We start from the raw sequence: 16,513 nt of genomic DNA on the forward strand, positions 1-16,513 counted from the left end.
TAGATGCCCCAGATTTGAGAAGTGTAGTTATGGAGAAAAAATAAATAAATATATATATATATATATATGTATGTCTTCAAACACCAAAAATGAGATAGCACCATTTCGCGCAGGAATTCCTCCAGCCGAAAGCCCACAAATGTTGCTAGATAGACTGACACCTCTTTCGGATGTCCTTCTGTATTTGCTGGCTAGTGGAAAGCAACGTGGACCCACCACTCTATAGCTCTGCCGTCATGAGTGTCCCTAGCACACTCGGCAGATGTCGCTTCTCTAGGCAGACAAGCAGTGGAATTCTGCGGAAGGTCAATGGTGCTTCCATTGGTTTTGCCACTAGGCGATCCATTGCAGCCCTAGAATGAAGCATAACCCGCTGAATGCATTCAGGGTGTTCTGCGGTGGGAAAGGTCAGAGGGGGTGATAGTTGGTGAGCGTGCACAGCACCTCAGAATGATACCACTGCCTAGCAGGGGGACCGGTGGAGACACTATTCTCAGCCAATGCCCCTCTGTCTGAATGAGTCTGCTTTGTGTCATCCCGGTAAGAGATCAGGCTAACAGGCTTCCAATGAAAAAAGCAGACATCACACTGAAGCATGGTGCACCGTGCATGTCCACAATCATCGGCTCCAAAGAGAAGACGTTCAGCAACAGGATTTAGTATGGCAAAAGACCACATCATCCTAATTCCCATGTACAGGAAAAAGCCCACACTTGAAGAAACATATCATATGGAGATGCCGGGGATCGAACCTGTGGCCTCATACTTCCAAAGCAGGTGCTCCACCACTGAGTTACATCCCCGCTGCCAGCAAGGACCTATGAAATCTACCAGATGCTGGCTGGCTGCTTGGGACTAACAGCGCCCAGAACTGATGGTAACTGTCGAATTGGAGTTTCCAAATGGCGGACTTCATTTTAGAGCCACCTGTTTCTGGTTGTCCATAGAAACATGCAGAAAATCTGCCCCCCCCGCAGTCCCCCTGATCAACTAATGAAAAATATCAATATGTTCAAGGCTTTTGCTTTTAGAAGCCGGAGATAGGCCCCAGCAGCAGAGCTGGTAGGATATTCCAGCTCAAAACGAACAAGTTACAGAACCTGATCAACTTAGGTTGACAACAGAGGTACATCTGTGGCCACATCCAGTGAAAACAAATTATTTTTAAAGCTAGCCATCATATGCTACAAAGGTACAATGGTGGAGCTATACATTCGGAACCAAAACAATCGACTGAAAAGAAACGCAAGGCAATGCCAATCCTTTCACGATTCTGCACGGTTAAAACTGTGGTGTGATGGTACTCTCGTTGCATTTCTATTTGTAGTGATTGTGAAGGCATACAGGATGTTGACACTGGCAGGGACGCAAACCTCACTGATATATTACAGGCAGGTTTGCGATACGGGCACCAGCGTTTTCTCAGACAAATAGATATGAATGTCGATGATCCTATAATCATGGCCCGAGTTGCAGTGTGAAATACAAAATAACCGGGACAAAATCACACTGATGTTTATGCAAATGGAGATGCCGGGGATTGAACCCGGGACCTCATACATGCGAAGCATGCGCTCTACCACTGAGCTACATCCCCTCGGTGTGCGGTGAGTCTGTCCTGCAGACATCTTTTCCTTGGAGAATTCTTCTGGTCAAAGTATGCTGCCAACTGAAGCACTAGCAAAAGACCAGGGAAAACGGGAGCAAGACTGGAAAAGCACATGGTCACACTGAAGCAGTGTGCATTATGCTTCTCCATAAGAGATGACTTCCAGGGGAAGTATTCCACCAGAGGATTACCGTGCTCAAAGAGCCATCTAGTGGACAGAGACCATATGACAGTCAAAAAAAGGGAAACAATTGGAGATGCCAGGGATTGGACCCGGGGCCTCATGCATGCAAAACAAGTGCTCTACCACTGAGCTACATCCCCTCGGTATGCAGTGTGTCTGTCCTGCAGACATAATTTTCAGGGAGAACTCTTCTGGTCAAAACATTCTGCCGAGTGAAGCACTAGCAAAAGAGCAGGGAAAACTGGAGCAAGAATGGAAAACCACATGGTCACACTGAAGCAGTGTGCATTTTGCTTCTCCATAAGAGATGACTTCCAGGGGAAGATTTCCACCACAGGATTACTGTGCTCAAAGGGCCATCTAGTGGATAGAGATCATTTGACAGTCAAAAAGAGAAACAAGTGGAAATGCCCCGGGTCCTCATACATGCAAAGCATGCGCTCTACAACTGAGCTACATCCCCGCTGAGAGGACACTTCCTCATCACACCTAAAAGCTTCAGGAGGGAGTGGGCTAAGTAAGGAAAGGGGTTTGCAGTAGTGCATATGAAAAAACATGACAACTGCCAAATTACATCTTACTACTTACAATGACAAAGTTAAAGCGCCAGGTCGATCTCATCACGTTGGTGCCTGAGACATCACATAATGTGACACGGCCATCTCGGATAGATGCCCCAGATTTGAGAAGTGTAGTTATGGAGAAAAAATAAATAAATATATATATATATATATATATGTATGTCTTCAAACACCAAAAATGAGATAGCACCATTTCGCGCAGGAATTCCTCCAGCCGAAAGCCCACAAATGTTGCTAGATAGACTGACACCTCTTTCGGATGTCCTTCTGTATTTGCTGGCTAGTGGAAAGCAACGTGGACCCACCACTCTATAGCTCTGCCGTCATGAGTGTCCCTAGCACACTCGGCAGATGTCGCTTCTCTAGGCAGACAAGCAGTGGAATTCTGCGGAAGGTCAATGGTGCTTCCATTGGTTTTGCCACTAGGCGATCCATTGCAGCCCTAGAATGAAGCATAACCCGCTGAATGCATTCAGGGTGTTCTGCGGTGGGAAAGGTCAGAGGGGGTGATAGTTGGTGAGCGTGCACAGCACCTCAGAATGATACCACTGCCTAGCAGGGGGACCGGTGGAGACACTATTCTCAGCCAATGCCCCTCTGTCTGAACGAGTCTGCTTTGTGTCATCCCGGTAAGAGATCAGGCTAACAGGCTTCCAATGAAAAAAGCAGACATCACACTGAAGCATGGTGCACCGTGCATGTCCACAATCATCGGCTCCAAAGAGAAGACGTTCAGCAACAGGATTTAGTATGGCAAAAGACCACATCATCCTAATTCCCATGTACAGGAAAAAGCCCACACTTGAAGAAACATATCATATGGAGATGCCGGGGATCGAACCTGTGGCCTCATACTTCCAAAGCAGGTGCTCTACCACTGAGTTACATCCCCGCTGCCAGCAAGGACCTATGAAATCTACCAGATGCTGGCTGGCTGCTTGGGACTAACAGCGCCCAGAACTGATGGTAACTGTCGAATTGGAGTTTCCAAATGGCGGACTTCATTTTAGAGCCACCTGTTTCTGGTTGTCCATAGAAACATGCAGAAAAGCTGCCCCCCCCTGCAATCCCCCTGATCAACTAATGAAAAATATCAATATGTTCAAGGCTTTTGCTTTTAGAAGCCGGAGATAGGCCCCAGCAGCAGAGCTGGTAGGATATTCCAGCTCAAAACTAACAAGTTACAGAACCTGATCAACTTAGGTTGACAACAGAGGTACATCTGTGGCCACATCCAGTGAAAACAAATTATTTTTAAAGCTAGCCATCATATGCTACAAAGGTACAATGGTGGAGCTATACATTCGGAACCAAAACAATCGACTGAAAAGAAACGCAAGGCAATGCCAATCCTTTCACGATTCTGCACAGTTAAAACTGTGGTGTGATGGTACTCTCTGTGCATTTCTATTTGTAGTGATTGTGAAGGCATACAGGATGTTGACACTGGCAGGGACGCAAACCTCACTGATATATTACAGGCAGGTTTGCGATACGGGCACCAGCGTTTTCTCAGACAAATAGATATGAATGTCGATGATCCTATAATCATGGCCCGAGTTGCAGTGTGAAATACAAAATAACCGGGACAAAATCACACTGAAGTTTATGCAAATGGAGATGCCGGGGATTGAACCCGGGACCTCATACATGCGAAGCATGCGCTCTACCACTGAGCTACATCCCCTTGGTGTGCGGTGAGTCTGTCCTGCAGACATCTTTTCCTGGGAGAATTCTTCCGGTCAAAGTATGCTGCCAACTGAAGCACTAGCAAAAGACCAGGGAAAACGGGAGCAAGACTGGAAAAGCACATGGTCACACTGAAGCAGTGTGCATTATGCTTCTCCATAAGAGATGACTTCCAGGGGAAGTATTCCACCAGAGGATTACCGTGCTCAAAGAGCCATCTAGTGGACAGAGACCATATGACAGTCAAAAAAAGGGAAACAATTGGAGATGCCAGGGATTGGACCCGGGGCCTCATACATGCAAAACAAGTGCTCTACCACTGAGCTACATCCCCTCGGTATGCAGTGTGTCTGTCCTGCAGACATAATTTTCAGGGAGAACTCTTCTGGTCAAAACATTCTGCCGAGTGAAGCAGTAGCAAAAGAGCAGGGAAAACTGGAGCAAGAATGGAAAACCACATGGTCACACTGAAGCAGTGTGCATTTTGCTTCTCCATAAGAGATGACTTCCAGGGGAAGATTTCCACCACAGGATTACTGTGCTCAAAGGGCCATCTAGTGGATAGAGATCATTTGACAGTCAAAAAGAGAAACAAGTGGAAATGCCCCGGGTCCTCATACATGCAAAGCATGCGCTCTACAACTGAGCTACATCCCCGCTGAGAGGACACTTCCTCATCACACCTAAAAGCTTCAGGAGGGAGTGGGCTAAGTAAGGAAAGGGGTTTGCAGTAGTGCATATGAAAAAACATGACAACTGCCAAATTACATCTTACTACTTACAATGACAAAGTTAAAGCGCCAGGTCGATCTCATCACGTTGGTGCCTGAGACATCACATAATGTGACACGGCCATCTCGGATAGATGCCCCAGATTTGAGAAGTGTAGTTATGGAGAAAAAATAAATAAATATATATATATATATATATGTATGTCTTCAAACACCAAAAATGAGATAGCACCATTTCGCGCAGGAATTCCTCCAGCCGAAAGCCCACAAATGTTGCTAGATAGACTGACACCTCTTTCGGATGTCCTTCTGTATTTGCTGGCTAGTGGAAAGCAACGTGGACCCACCACTCTATAGCTCTGCCGTCATGAGTGTCCCTAGCACACTCGGCAGATGTCGCTTCTCTAGGCAGACAAGCAGTGGAATTCTGCGGAAGGTCAATGGTGCTTCCATTGGTTTTGCCACTAGGCGATCCATTGCAGCCCTAGAATGAAGCATAACCCGCTGAATGCATTCAGGGTGTTCTGCGGTGGGAAAGGTCAGAGGGGGTGATAGTTGGTGAGCGTGCACAGCACCTCAGAATGATACCACTGCCTAGCAGGGGGACCGGTGGAGACACTATTCTCAGCCAATGCCCCTCTGTCTGAATGAGTCTGCTTTGTGTCATCCCGGTAAGAGATCAGGCTAACAGGCTTCCAATGAAAAAAGCAGACATCACACTGAAGCATGGTGCACCGTGCATGTCCACAATCATCGGCTCCAAAGAGAAGACGTTCAGCAACAGGATTTAGTATGGCAAAAGACCACATCATCCTAATTCCCATGTACAGGAAAAAGCCCACACTTGAAGAAACATATCATATGGAGATGCCGGGGATCGAACCTGTGGCCTCATACTTCCAAAGCAGGTGCTCCACCACTGAGTTACATCCCCGCTGCCAGCAAGGACCTATGAAATCTACCAGATGCTGGCTGGCTGCTTGGGACTAACAGCGCCCAGAACTGATGGTAACTGTCGAATTGGAGTTTCCAAATGGCGGACTTCATTTTAGAGCCACCTGTTTCTGGTTGTCCATAGAAACATGCAGAAAATCTGCCCCCCCCGCAGTCCCCCTGATCAACTAATGAAAAATATCAATATGTTCAAGGCTTTTGCTTTTAGAAGCCGGAGATAGGCCCCAGCAGCAGAGCTGGTAGGATATTCCAGCTCAAAACGAACAAGTTACAGAACCTGATCAACTTAGGTTGACAACAGAGGTACATCTGTGGCCACATCCAGTGAAAACAAATTATTTTTAAAGCTAGCCATCATATGCTACAAAGGTACAATGGTGGAGCTATACATTCGGAACCAAAACAATCGACTGAAAAGAAACGCAAGGCAATGCCAATCCTTTCACGATTCTGCACGGTTAAAACTGTGGTGTGATGGTACTCTCGTTGCATTTCTATTTGTAGTGATTGTGAAGGCATACAGGATGTTGACACTGGCAGGGACGCAAACCTCACTGATATATTACAGGCAGGTTTGCGATACGGGCACCAGCGTTTTCTCAGACAAATAGATATGAATGTCGATGATCCTATAATCATGGCCCGAGTTGCAGTGTGAAATACAAAATAACCGGGACAAAATCACACTGATGTTTATGCAAATGGAGATGCCGGGGATTGAACCCGGGACCTCATACATGCGAAGCATGCGCTCTACCACTGAGCTACATCCCCTCGGTGTGCGGTGAGTCTGTCCTGCAGACATCTTTTCCTTGGAGAATTCTTCTGGTCAAAGTATGCTGCCAACTGAAGCACTAGCAAAAGACCAGGGAAAACGGGAGCAAGACTGGAAAAGCACATGGTCACACTGAAGCAGTGTGCATTATGCTTCTCCATAAGAGATGACTTCCAGGGGAAGTATTCCACCAGAGGATTACCGTGCTCAAAGAGCCATCTAGTGGACAGAGACCATATGACAGTCAAAAAAAGGGAAACAATTGGAGATGCCAGGGATTGGACCCGGGGCCTCATGCATGCAAAACAAGTGCTCTACCACTGAGCTACATCCCCTCGGTATGCAGTGTGTCTGTCCTGCAGACATAATTTTCAGGGAGAACTCTTCTGGTCAAAACATTCTGCCGAGTGAAGCACTAGCAAAAGAGCAGGGAAAACTGGAGCAAGAATGGAAAACCACATGGTCACACTGAAGCAGTGTGCATTTTGCTTCTCCATAAGAGATGACTTCCAGGGGAAGATTTCCACCACAGGATTACTGTGCTCAAAGGGCCATCTAGTGGATAGAGATCATTTGACAGTCAAAAAGAGAAACAAGTGGAAATGCCCCGGGTCCTCATACATGCAAAGCATGCGCTCTACAACTGAGCTACATCCCCGCTGAGAGGACACTTCCTCATCACACCTAAAAGCTTCAGGAGGGAGTGGGCTAAGTAAGGAAAGGGGTTTGCAGTAGTGCATATGAAAAAACATGACAACTGCCAAATTACATCTTACTACTTACAATGACAAAGTTAAAGCGCCAGGTCGATCTCATCACGTTGGTGCCTGAGACATCACATAATGTGACACGGCCATCTCGGATAGATGCCCCAGATTTGAGAAGTGTAGTTATGGAGAAAAAATAAATAAATATATATATATATATATATATGTATGTCTTCAAACACCAAAAATGAGATAGCACCATTTCGCGCAGGAATTCCTCCAGCCGAAAGCCCACAAATGTTGCTAGATAGACTGACACCTCTTTCGGATGTCCTTCTGTATTTGCTGGCTAGTGGAAAGCAACGTGGACCCACCACTCTATAGCTCTGCCGTCATGAGTGTCCCTAGCACACTCGGCAGATGTCGCTTCTCTAGGCAGACAAGCAGTGGAATTCTGCGGAAGGTCAATGGTGCTTCCATTGGTTTTGCCACTAGGCGATCCATTGCAGCCCTAGAATGAAGCATAACCCGCTGAATGCATTCAGGGTGTTCTGCGGTGGGAAAGGTCAGAGGGGGTGATAGTTGGTGAGCGTGCACAGCACCTCAGAATGATACCACTGCCTAGCAGGGGGACCGGTGGAGACACTATTCTCAGCCAATGCCCCTCTGTCTGAACGAGTCTGCTTTGTGTCATCCCGGTAAGAGATCAGGCTAACAGGCTTCCAATGAAAAAAGCAGACATCACACTGAAGCATGGTGCACCGTGCATGTCCACAATCATCGGCTCCAAAGAGAAGACGTTCAGCAACAGGATTTAGTATGGCAAAAGACCACATCATCCTAATTCCCATGTACAGGAAAAAGCCCACACTTGAAGAAACATATCATATGGAGATGCCGGGGATCGAACCTGTGGCCTCATACTTCCAAAGCAGGTGCTCTACCACTGAGTTACATCCCCGCTGCCAGCAAGGACCTATGAAATCTACCAGATGCTGGCTGGCTGCTTGGGACTAACAGCGCCCAGAACTGATGGTAACTGTCGAATTGGAGTTTCCAAATGGCGGACTTCATTTTAGAGCCACCTGTTTCTGGTTGTCCATAGAAACATGCAGAAAAGCTGCCCCCCCCTGCAATCCCCCTGATCAACTAATGAAAAATATCAATATGTTCAAGGCTTTTGCTTTTAGAAGCCGGAGATAGGCCCCAGCAGCAGAGCTGGTAGGATATTCCAGCTCAAAACTAACAAGTTACAGAACCTGATCAACTTAGGTTGACAACAGAGGTACATCTGTGGCCACATCCAGTGAAAACAAATTATTTTTAAAGCTAGCCATCATATGCTACAAAGGTACAATGGTGGAGCTATACATTCGGAACCAAAACAATCGACTGAAAAGAAACGCAAGGCAATGCCAATCCTTTCACGATTCTGCACAGTTAAAACTGTGGTGTGATGGTACTCTCTGTGCATTTCTATTTGTAGTGATTGTGAAGGCATACAGGATGTTGACACTGGCAGGGACGCAAACCTCACTGATATATTACAGGCAGGTTTGCGATACGGGCACCAGCGTTTTCTCAGACAAATAGATATGAATGTCGATGATCCTATAATCATGGCCCGAGTTGCAGTGTGAAATACAAAATAACCGGGACAAAATCACACTGAAGTTTATGCAAATGGAGGTGCCGGGGATTGAACCCGGGACCTCATACATGCGAAGCATGCGCTCTACCACTGAGCTACATCCCCTTGGTGTGCGGTGAGTCTGTCCTGCAGACATCTTTTCCTGGGAGAATTCTTCCGGTCAAAGTATGCTGCCAACTGAAGCACTAGCAAAAGACCAGGGAAAACGGGAGCAAGACTGGAAAAGCACATGGTCACACTGAAGCAGTGTGCATTATGCTTCTCCATAAGAGATGACTTCCAGGGGAAGTATTCCACCAGAGGATTACCGTGCTCAAAGAGCCATCTAGTGGACAGAGACCATATGACAGTCAAAAAAAGGGAAACAATTGGAGATGCCAGGGATTGGACCCGGGGCCTCATACATGCAAAACAAGTGCTCTACCACTGAGCTACATCCCCTCGGTATGCAGTGTGTCTGTCCCGCAGACATAATTTTCAGGGAGAACTCTTCTGGTCAAAACATTCTGCCGAGTGAAGCACTAGCAAAAGAGCAGGGAAAACTGGAGCAAGAATGGAAAACCACATGGTCACACTGAAGCAGTGTGCATTTTGCTTCTCCATAAGAGATGACTTCCAGGGGAAGATTTCCACCAGAGGATTACTGTGCTCAAAGGGCCATCTAGTGGATAGAGATCATTTTACAGTCAAAAAGAGAAACAAGTGGAAATGCCCCGGGTCCTCATACATGCAAAGCATGCGCTCTACAACTGAGCTACATCCCCGCTGAGAGGACACTTCCTCATCACACCTAAAAGCTTCAGGAGGGAGTGGGCTAAGTAAGGAAAGGGGTTTGCAGTAGTGCATATGAAAAAACATGACAACTGCCAAATTACATCTTACTACTTACAATGACAAAGTTAAAGCGCCAGGTCGATCTCATCACGTTGGTGCCTGAGACATCACATAATGTGACACGGCCATCTCGGATAGATGCCCCAGATTTGAGAAGTGTAGTTATGGAGAAAAAATAAATAAATATATATATATATATATATATATATGTATGTCTTCAAACACCAAAAATGAGATAGCACCATTTCGCGCAGGAATTCCTCCAGCCGAAAGCCCACAAATGTTGCTAGATAGACTGACACCTCTTTCGGATGTCCTTCTGTATTTGCTGGCTAGTGGAAAGCAACGTGGACCCACCACTCTATAGCTCTGCCGTCATGAGTGTCCCTAGCACACTCGGCAGATGTCGCTTCTCTAGGCAGACAAGCAGTGGAATTCTGCGGAAGGTCAATGGTGCTTCCATTGGTTTTGCCACTAGGCGATCCATTGCAGCCCTAGAATGAAGCATAACCCGCTGAATGCATTCAGGGTGTTCTGCGGTGGGAAAGGTCAGAGGGGGTGATAGTTGGTGAGCGTGCACAGCACCTCAGAATGATACCACTGCCTAGCAGGGGGACCGGTGGAGACACTATTCTCAGCCAATGCCCCTCTGTCTGAACGAGACTGCTTTGTGTCATCCCGGTAAGAGATCAGGCTAACAGGCTTCCAATGAAAAAAGCAGACATCACACTGAAGCATGGTGCACCGTGCATGTCCACAATCATCGGCTCCAAAGAGAAGACGTTCAGCAACAGGATTTAGTATGGCAAAAGACCACATCATCCTAATTCCCATGTACAGGAAAAAGCCCACACTTGAAGAAACATATCATATGGAGATGCCGGGGATCGAACCTGTGGCCTCATACTTCCAAAGCAGGTGCTCTACCACTGAGTTACATCCCCGCTGCCAGCAAGGACCTATGAAATCTACCAGATGCTGGCTGGCTGCTTGGGACTAACAGCGCCCAGAACTGATGGTAACTGTCGAATTGGAGTTTCCAAATGGCGGACTTCATTTTAGAGCCACCTGTTTCTGGTTGTCCATAGAAACATGCAGAAAAGCTGCCCCCCCCTGCAATCCCCCTGATCAACTAATGAAAAATATCAATATGTTCAAGGCTTTTGCTTTTAGAAGCCGGAGATAGGCCCCAGCAGCAGAGCTGGTAGGATATTCCAGCTCAAAACTAACAAGTTACAGAACCTGATCAACTTAGGTTGACAACAGAGGTACATCTGTGGCCACATCCAGTGAAAACAAATTATTTTTAAAGCTAGCCATCATATGCTACAAAGGTACAATGGTGGAGCTATACATTCGGAACCAAAACAATCGACTGAAAAGAAACGCAAGGCAATGCCAATCCTTTCACGATTCTGCACAGTTAAAACTGTGGTGTGATGGTACTCTCTGTGCATTTCTATTTGTAGTGATTGTGAAGGCATACAGGATGTTGACACTGGCAGGGACGCAAACCTCACTGATATATTACAGGCAGGTTTGCGATACGGGCACCAGCGTTTTCTCAGACAAATAGATATGAATGTCGATGATCCTATAATCATGGCCCGAGTTGCAGTGTGAAATACAAAATAACCGGGACAAAATCACACTGAAGTTTATGCAAATGGAGGTGCCGGGGATTGAACCCGGGACCTCATACATGCGAAGCATGCGCTCTACCACTGAGCTACATCCCCTTGGTGTGCGGTGAGTCTGTCCTGCAGACATCTTTTCCTGGGAGAATTCTTCCGGTCAAAGTATGCTGCCAACTGAAGCACTAGCAAAAGACCAGGGAAAACGGGAGCAAGACTGGAAAAGCACATGGTCACACTGAAGCAGTGTGCATTATGCTTCTCCATAAGAGATGACTTCCAGGGGAAGTATTCCACCAGAGGATTACCGTGCTCAAAGAGCCATCTAGTGGACAGAGACCATATGACAGTCAAAAAAAGGGAAACAATTGGAGATGCCAGGGATTGGACCCGGGGCCTCATACATGCAAAACAAGTGCTCTACCACTGAGCTACATCCCCTCGGTATGCAGTGTGTCTGTCCCGCAGACATAATTTTCAGGGAGAACTCTTCTGGTCAAAACATTCTGCCGAGTGAAGCACTAGCAAAAGAGCAGGGAAAACTGGAGCAAGAATGGAAAACCACATGGTCACACTGAAGCAGTGTGCATTTTGCTTCTCCATAAGAGATGACTTCCAGGGGAAGATTTCCACCAGAGGATTACTGTGCTCAAAGGGCCATCTAGTGGATAGAGATCATTTTACAGTCAAAAAGAGAAACAAGTGGAAATGCCCCGGGTCCTCATACATGCAAAGCATGCGCTCTACAACTGAGCTACATCCCCGCTGAGAGGACACTTCCTCATCACACCTAAAAGCTTCAGGAGGGAGTGGGCTAAGTAAGGAAAGGGGTTTGCAGTAGTGCATATGAAAAAACATGACAACTGCCAAATTACATCTTACTACTTACAATGACAAAGTTAAAGCGCCAGGTCGATCTCATCACGTTGGTGCCTGAGACATCACATAATGTGACACGGCCATCTCGGATAGATGCCCCAGATTTGAGAAGTGTAGTTATGGAGAAAAAATAAATAAATATATATATATATATATATATAAGGAAAACACACAGGCCCCTGAACGGTTGTAGCACTTCAAAAAACCGCTCTGGTAGGCATATGTAAAAAATAATATTCCAGCACACAAGACTTTAGCTATTCTAAAATGACAATTTATTTGGGCATAAAACAGCACAAATACAAAAACAGGGAGTAAGTAGTACATCCCTGTGACAGACACAAGGTGCTGCAAAGCACTCACCCCATGGGTGGATGTAAAGTCACGCGTTCCGCCTGAATGCTCAGGCTTCCTCAGACCTTCTAAAATCCAAATTCGGCTAACACATCTTAAAATAAAAAACCACTAGGCCATTCCAGAGCAACTCCGTGCGTCAAGCATCACGTGCCATTTGAGTCATATGACTACTAATCGAATAGAAGGGGTAGTCTCTTTGACACAATGACCTCCATGTTGGAATGGTCAAGCGTCTATACGGTCAATGTATAAAGGCATAATTACCATAGCATATCTAAATAGACATACTAGGACCAATGATAGGCTACTGCAGTGCAAGTCGCATAGAGGAGGTGCCCGGAACCGCTACTGGTCAAAACATTGTCAATGTAATCAGATGTGTAAAATCTACGCACAAGTGTGCTATGTATCATTCAGATGACTAACAGTGGCTCAAAAATGGCCACTCCCAGACATCCGCCCCCCCAATGGGGTGAGTGTTCCTCAGCCTAGAGACTGCGAACCAAGCATCAAAAATATCCTAAATATTAGAGTAAATACCCTATTGCGTTATGTATATACATCAAATTGTAGTTATCATCGTGTATCAGGCAAGTGCCTGTAGTCTAAATAAAGACCAGCTACAACTGAATAAGACATATATTCATATCTAACAAAATGCAAGTGAACAATCAACCTTTCCTATGTCAGTGCCTCAATATAAACAGCAACAATTCTATTTAGACTGCTATGAAGCCGATATTTTGGATGTTCCTGTTTCGAAAAAACTTCTAGCAAAGAATAAAGCATGTAAACATTTGTTATAAAGCGCAAATTAGCAAACAACATTAATTGTTTCGGAACCCCTATATAAAACTCTAACTGCGCAATTTAGACACTTCTTACATAGTGCAAAAAAGCCAAATTAGAATATCTTGGCAAACTAAAGGAATGGAGTGATTTAGAGCTCATCAATCGAGATGAATACTTTTTTCTAAAAAATGCTAATCCGGTGACCCCCTTGATATATTTCAATCCTAAGATCCATAAAACATTAATAAACCCTCCAAGTCGTCCCATTGTTTCTTCCATTGGTAGTTTGTTAGAGAATACATCGAAATATTTGGACTTTTTTCTTCAGCCATTTGTTTTGAGCTTGAGCTCCTATATACGAGATACAGCAGATCTGCTTGGCAAGGTAGAAAATATCTATTGGGAGCCCAACTATTTTTTAGTATCCATTGATGTAGTTTCTTTATATACATCGATTCAACATGCAGCAGGCATGAAGGCTTGCCAATCATTTTTGGAAAGGAGATCTATCAGCTATCGACAACATAATCAGATGTTATTAGATATGCTACTTTTTTGTCTGGAACATAACTATTTCCTCTATGAAGACCAGTTGTATCAACAAATAAGGGGAACGGCAATGGGGTCTTGTATGGCTCCAACGTACGCCAACCTTTATATGGGTTGGTGGGAGATGCGCAAGGCGTGGGCAGAGGAATTGGAACATTGGACTAAACATGTCATTGTCTGGTACCGTTTTATAGATGATTTGTTTATCATATGGGATGGGACAGAATCGGAACTTTCTGAATATGTCGAGATACTCAATACTAATATGTTAAACTTAGAATTAACGGTAGTTAGCAGCCAACAGAAATTGGTATTTCTGGACGTAGAATTCCAGGTAGTTAACGACAAGTTGACATCTAAATTATACAGAAAACCCACTAGTTCTAATTCCACTCTCCACGCCAAGAGTCATCACCCGAAAGCTCTAATTGACTCCATCCCTTATGGAGAATTTTTGCGAGCTAAAAGAGCCTGTAGTAATCACCATGATTATATGAGTGAGGCTAGAAATATTGGTCACAGATTTGTTAAACGAGGCTATGACAAGAATGCCGTCTCTAGAAGTTTTACTCAAGCAGCCTCAGTTACGAGAGAATCCCTGTTAAATAGAAAAATCAAAGCTAAAGATAGTAAGATTAGACTTATTACAGGGTTTAATAATCATGCTAAAGAAATAAAAATGATTATGAAGAAACACTGGAAGGTGCTGCTCATGGATCCTCACCTTAGGTTGGTGTTGGACGATTTCCCGCAGGTTACTTATCGAAAGGCTCCTACTCTCAAAACTATGTTATCTCCTAGTATGGTTAAAACCAAGCCAGCACCTATCATACATACAAGTCATGGAAATAGTTTTGGCTTTTTCAAATGTGCCCATTGTAAATTGTGTAAACATGTATCGATGGTCCCTTTTAGGAGTGCCAACGGTGAATGTTGGAAATACAAACATAGAATTTCTTGTATCACCAAATATGTTGTATATGCCATCACTTGTGCCTGTGGTCTTCACTATATAGGCTCTACAATTGGTCCCCTGAAGATGAGGATCTTACAACATTACAGAGCCATAAAAAATGGTGATCTAACATACCCCTTGACAAGCCATTTTCAAGAAAAGCACAATGGAGATGTTCAATTTTTATCTTTCACGGGGTTGGCACATGTACCTCCAAATAAAAGATTTGGTAACCGTGAATTGAAATTGAGACGGTTGGAAGCCACACTCATATGCAAATTTGACACCTTGAAACCTAAAGGATTGAATGTGGATGCTGAACTTTATGTGTTTTTGCAATCTTGAATGGGTTAACAAGAAGTAGATACTTTATATTGTCTCATACTCTCATCTGTTTTACAACATCATTATACTCCTTGTATGAGTTATGAAATTTCTACAGAAGACTTTTTGTGTCTATATCAGGAACAGTAGTGGTTTCACTCATTGCACTGCACTTTATTCTACTGTGATTATATGGAATAATTGTTATTCACTTGTTGATAGGGATATGAATGGGTACATTTATATTCGCCACTTTATAGTTTCTCATCTATTTTGAGCTGCTATCGATTTGCACTGAGGTACTGATATAGGAAATACTGTTGGCTTTTTTGCACTATGTAAGAAGTGTCTAAATTGCGCAGTTAGAGTTTTATATAGGGGTTCCGAAACAATTAATGTTGTTTGCTAATTTGCGCTTTATAACAAATGTTTACATGCTTTATTCTTTGCTAGAAGTTTTTTCGAAACAGGAACATCCAAAATATCGGCTTCATAGCAGTCTAAATAGAATTGTTGCTGTTTATATTGAGGCACTGACATAGGAAAGGTTGATTGTTCACTTGCATTTTGTTAGATATGAATATATGTCTTATTCAGTTGTAGCTGGTCTTTATTTAGACTACAGGCACTTGCCTGATACACGATGATAACTACAATTTGATGTATATACATAACGCAATAGGGTATTTACTCGAATATTTAGGATATTTTTGATGCTTGGTTCGCAGTCTCTAGGCTGAGGAACACTCACCCCATTGGGGGGGCGGATGTCTGGGAGTGGCCATTTTTGAGCCACTGTTAGTCATCTGAATGATACATAGCACACTTGTGCGTAGATTTTACACATCTGATTACATTGACAATGTTTTGACCAGTAGCGGTTCCGGGCACCTCCTCTATGCGACTTGCACTGCAGTAGCCTATCATTGGTCCTAGTATGTCTATTTAGATATGCTATGGTAATTATGCCTTTATACATTGACCGTATAGACGCTTGACCATTCCAACATGGAGGTCATTGTGTCAAAGAGACTACCCCTTCTATTCGATTAGTAGTCATATGACTCAAATGGCACGTGATGCTTGACGCACGGAGTTGCTCTGGAATGGCCTAGTGGTTTTTTATTTTAAGATGTGTTAGCCGAATTTGGATTTTAGAAGGTCTGAGGAAGCCTGAGCATTCAGGCGGAACGCGTGACTTTACATCCACCCATGGGGTGAGTGCTTTGCAGCACCTTGTGTCTGTCACAGGGATGTACTACTTACTCCCTGTTTTTGTATTTGTGCTGTTTTATGCCTAAATAAATT

At 44.5% G+C, this 16,513-nt stretch overlaps 7 non-coding genes across 7 annotated transcripts; all 7 read right to left on the minus strand.

The window, feature by feature from the left end:
• Positions 1–1,525: 1,525 nt before the first annotated feature.
• On the minus strand, positions 1,526–1,597 carry TRNAA-CGC (transfer RNA alanine (anticodon CGC)). The gene has a single exon. It is a non-coding gene; the product is annotated as a tRNA-Ala (tRNA).
• A 264-nt stretch (positions 1,598–1,861) lies between these two features.
• TRNAA-UGC (transfer RNA alanine (anticodon UGC)) lies at positions 1,862–1,933 on the minus strand. The gene has a single exon. It is a non-coding gene; the product is annotated as a tRNA-Ala (tRNA).
• Positions 1,934–3,989: 2,056 nt separating this feature from the next.
• Positions 3,990–4,061, minus strand: TRNAA-CGC (transfer RNA alanine (anticodon CGC)). Its single transcript has one exon. It is a non-coding gene; the product is annotated as a tRNA-Ala (tRNA).
• A 2,389-nt stretch (positions 4,062–6,450) lies between these two features.
• On the minus strand, positions 6,451–6,522 carry TRNAA-CGC (transfer RNA alanine (anticodon CGC)). The gene has a single exon. It is a non-coding gene; the product is annotated as a tRNA-Ala (tRNA).
• Positions 6,523–6,786: 264 nt separating this feature from the next.
• Positions 6,787–6,858, minus strand: TRNAA-UGC (transfer RNA alanine (anticodon UGC)). Its single transcript has one exon. It is a non-coding gene; the product is annotated as a tRNA-Ala (tRNA).
• A 2,056-nt stretch (positions 6,859–8,914) lies between these two features.
• Positions 8,915–8,986, minus strand: TRNAA-CGC (transfer RNA alanine (anticodon CGC)). Its single transcript has one exon. It is a non-coding gene; the product is annotated as a tRNA-Ala (tRNA).
• A 2,396-nt stretch (positions 8,987–11,382) lies between these two features.
• TRNAA-CGC (transfer RNA alanine (anticodon CGC)) lies at positions 11,383–11,454 on the minus strand. Its single transcript has one exon. It is a non-coding gene; the product is annotated as a tRNA-Ala (tRNA).
• Positions 11,455–16,513: the final 5,059 nt, after the last annotated feature.

Source organism: Ambystoma mexicanum, chromosome 12 (genome assembly GCF_040938575.1).
Source record: "Ambystoma mexicanum isolate Mex_15411 chromosome 12, UKY_AmexF1_1, whole genome shotgun sequence".
Taxonomy (NCBI): Eukaryota; Metazoa; Chordata; class Amphibia; order Caudata; family Ambystomatidae; genus Ambystoma; species Ambystoma mexicanum.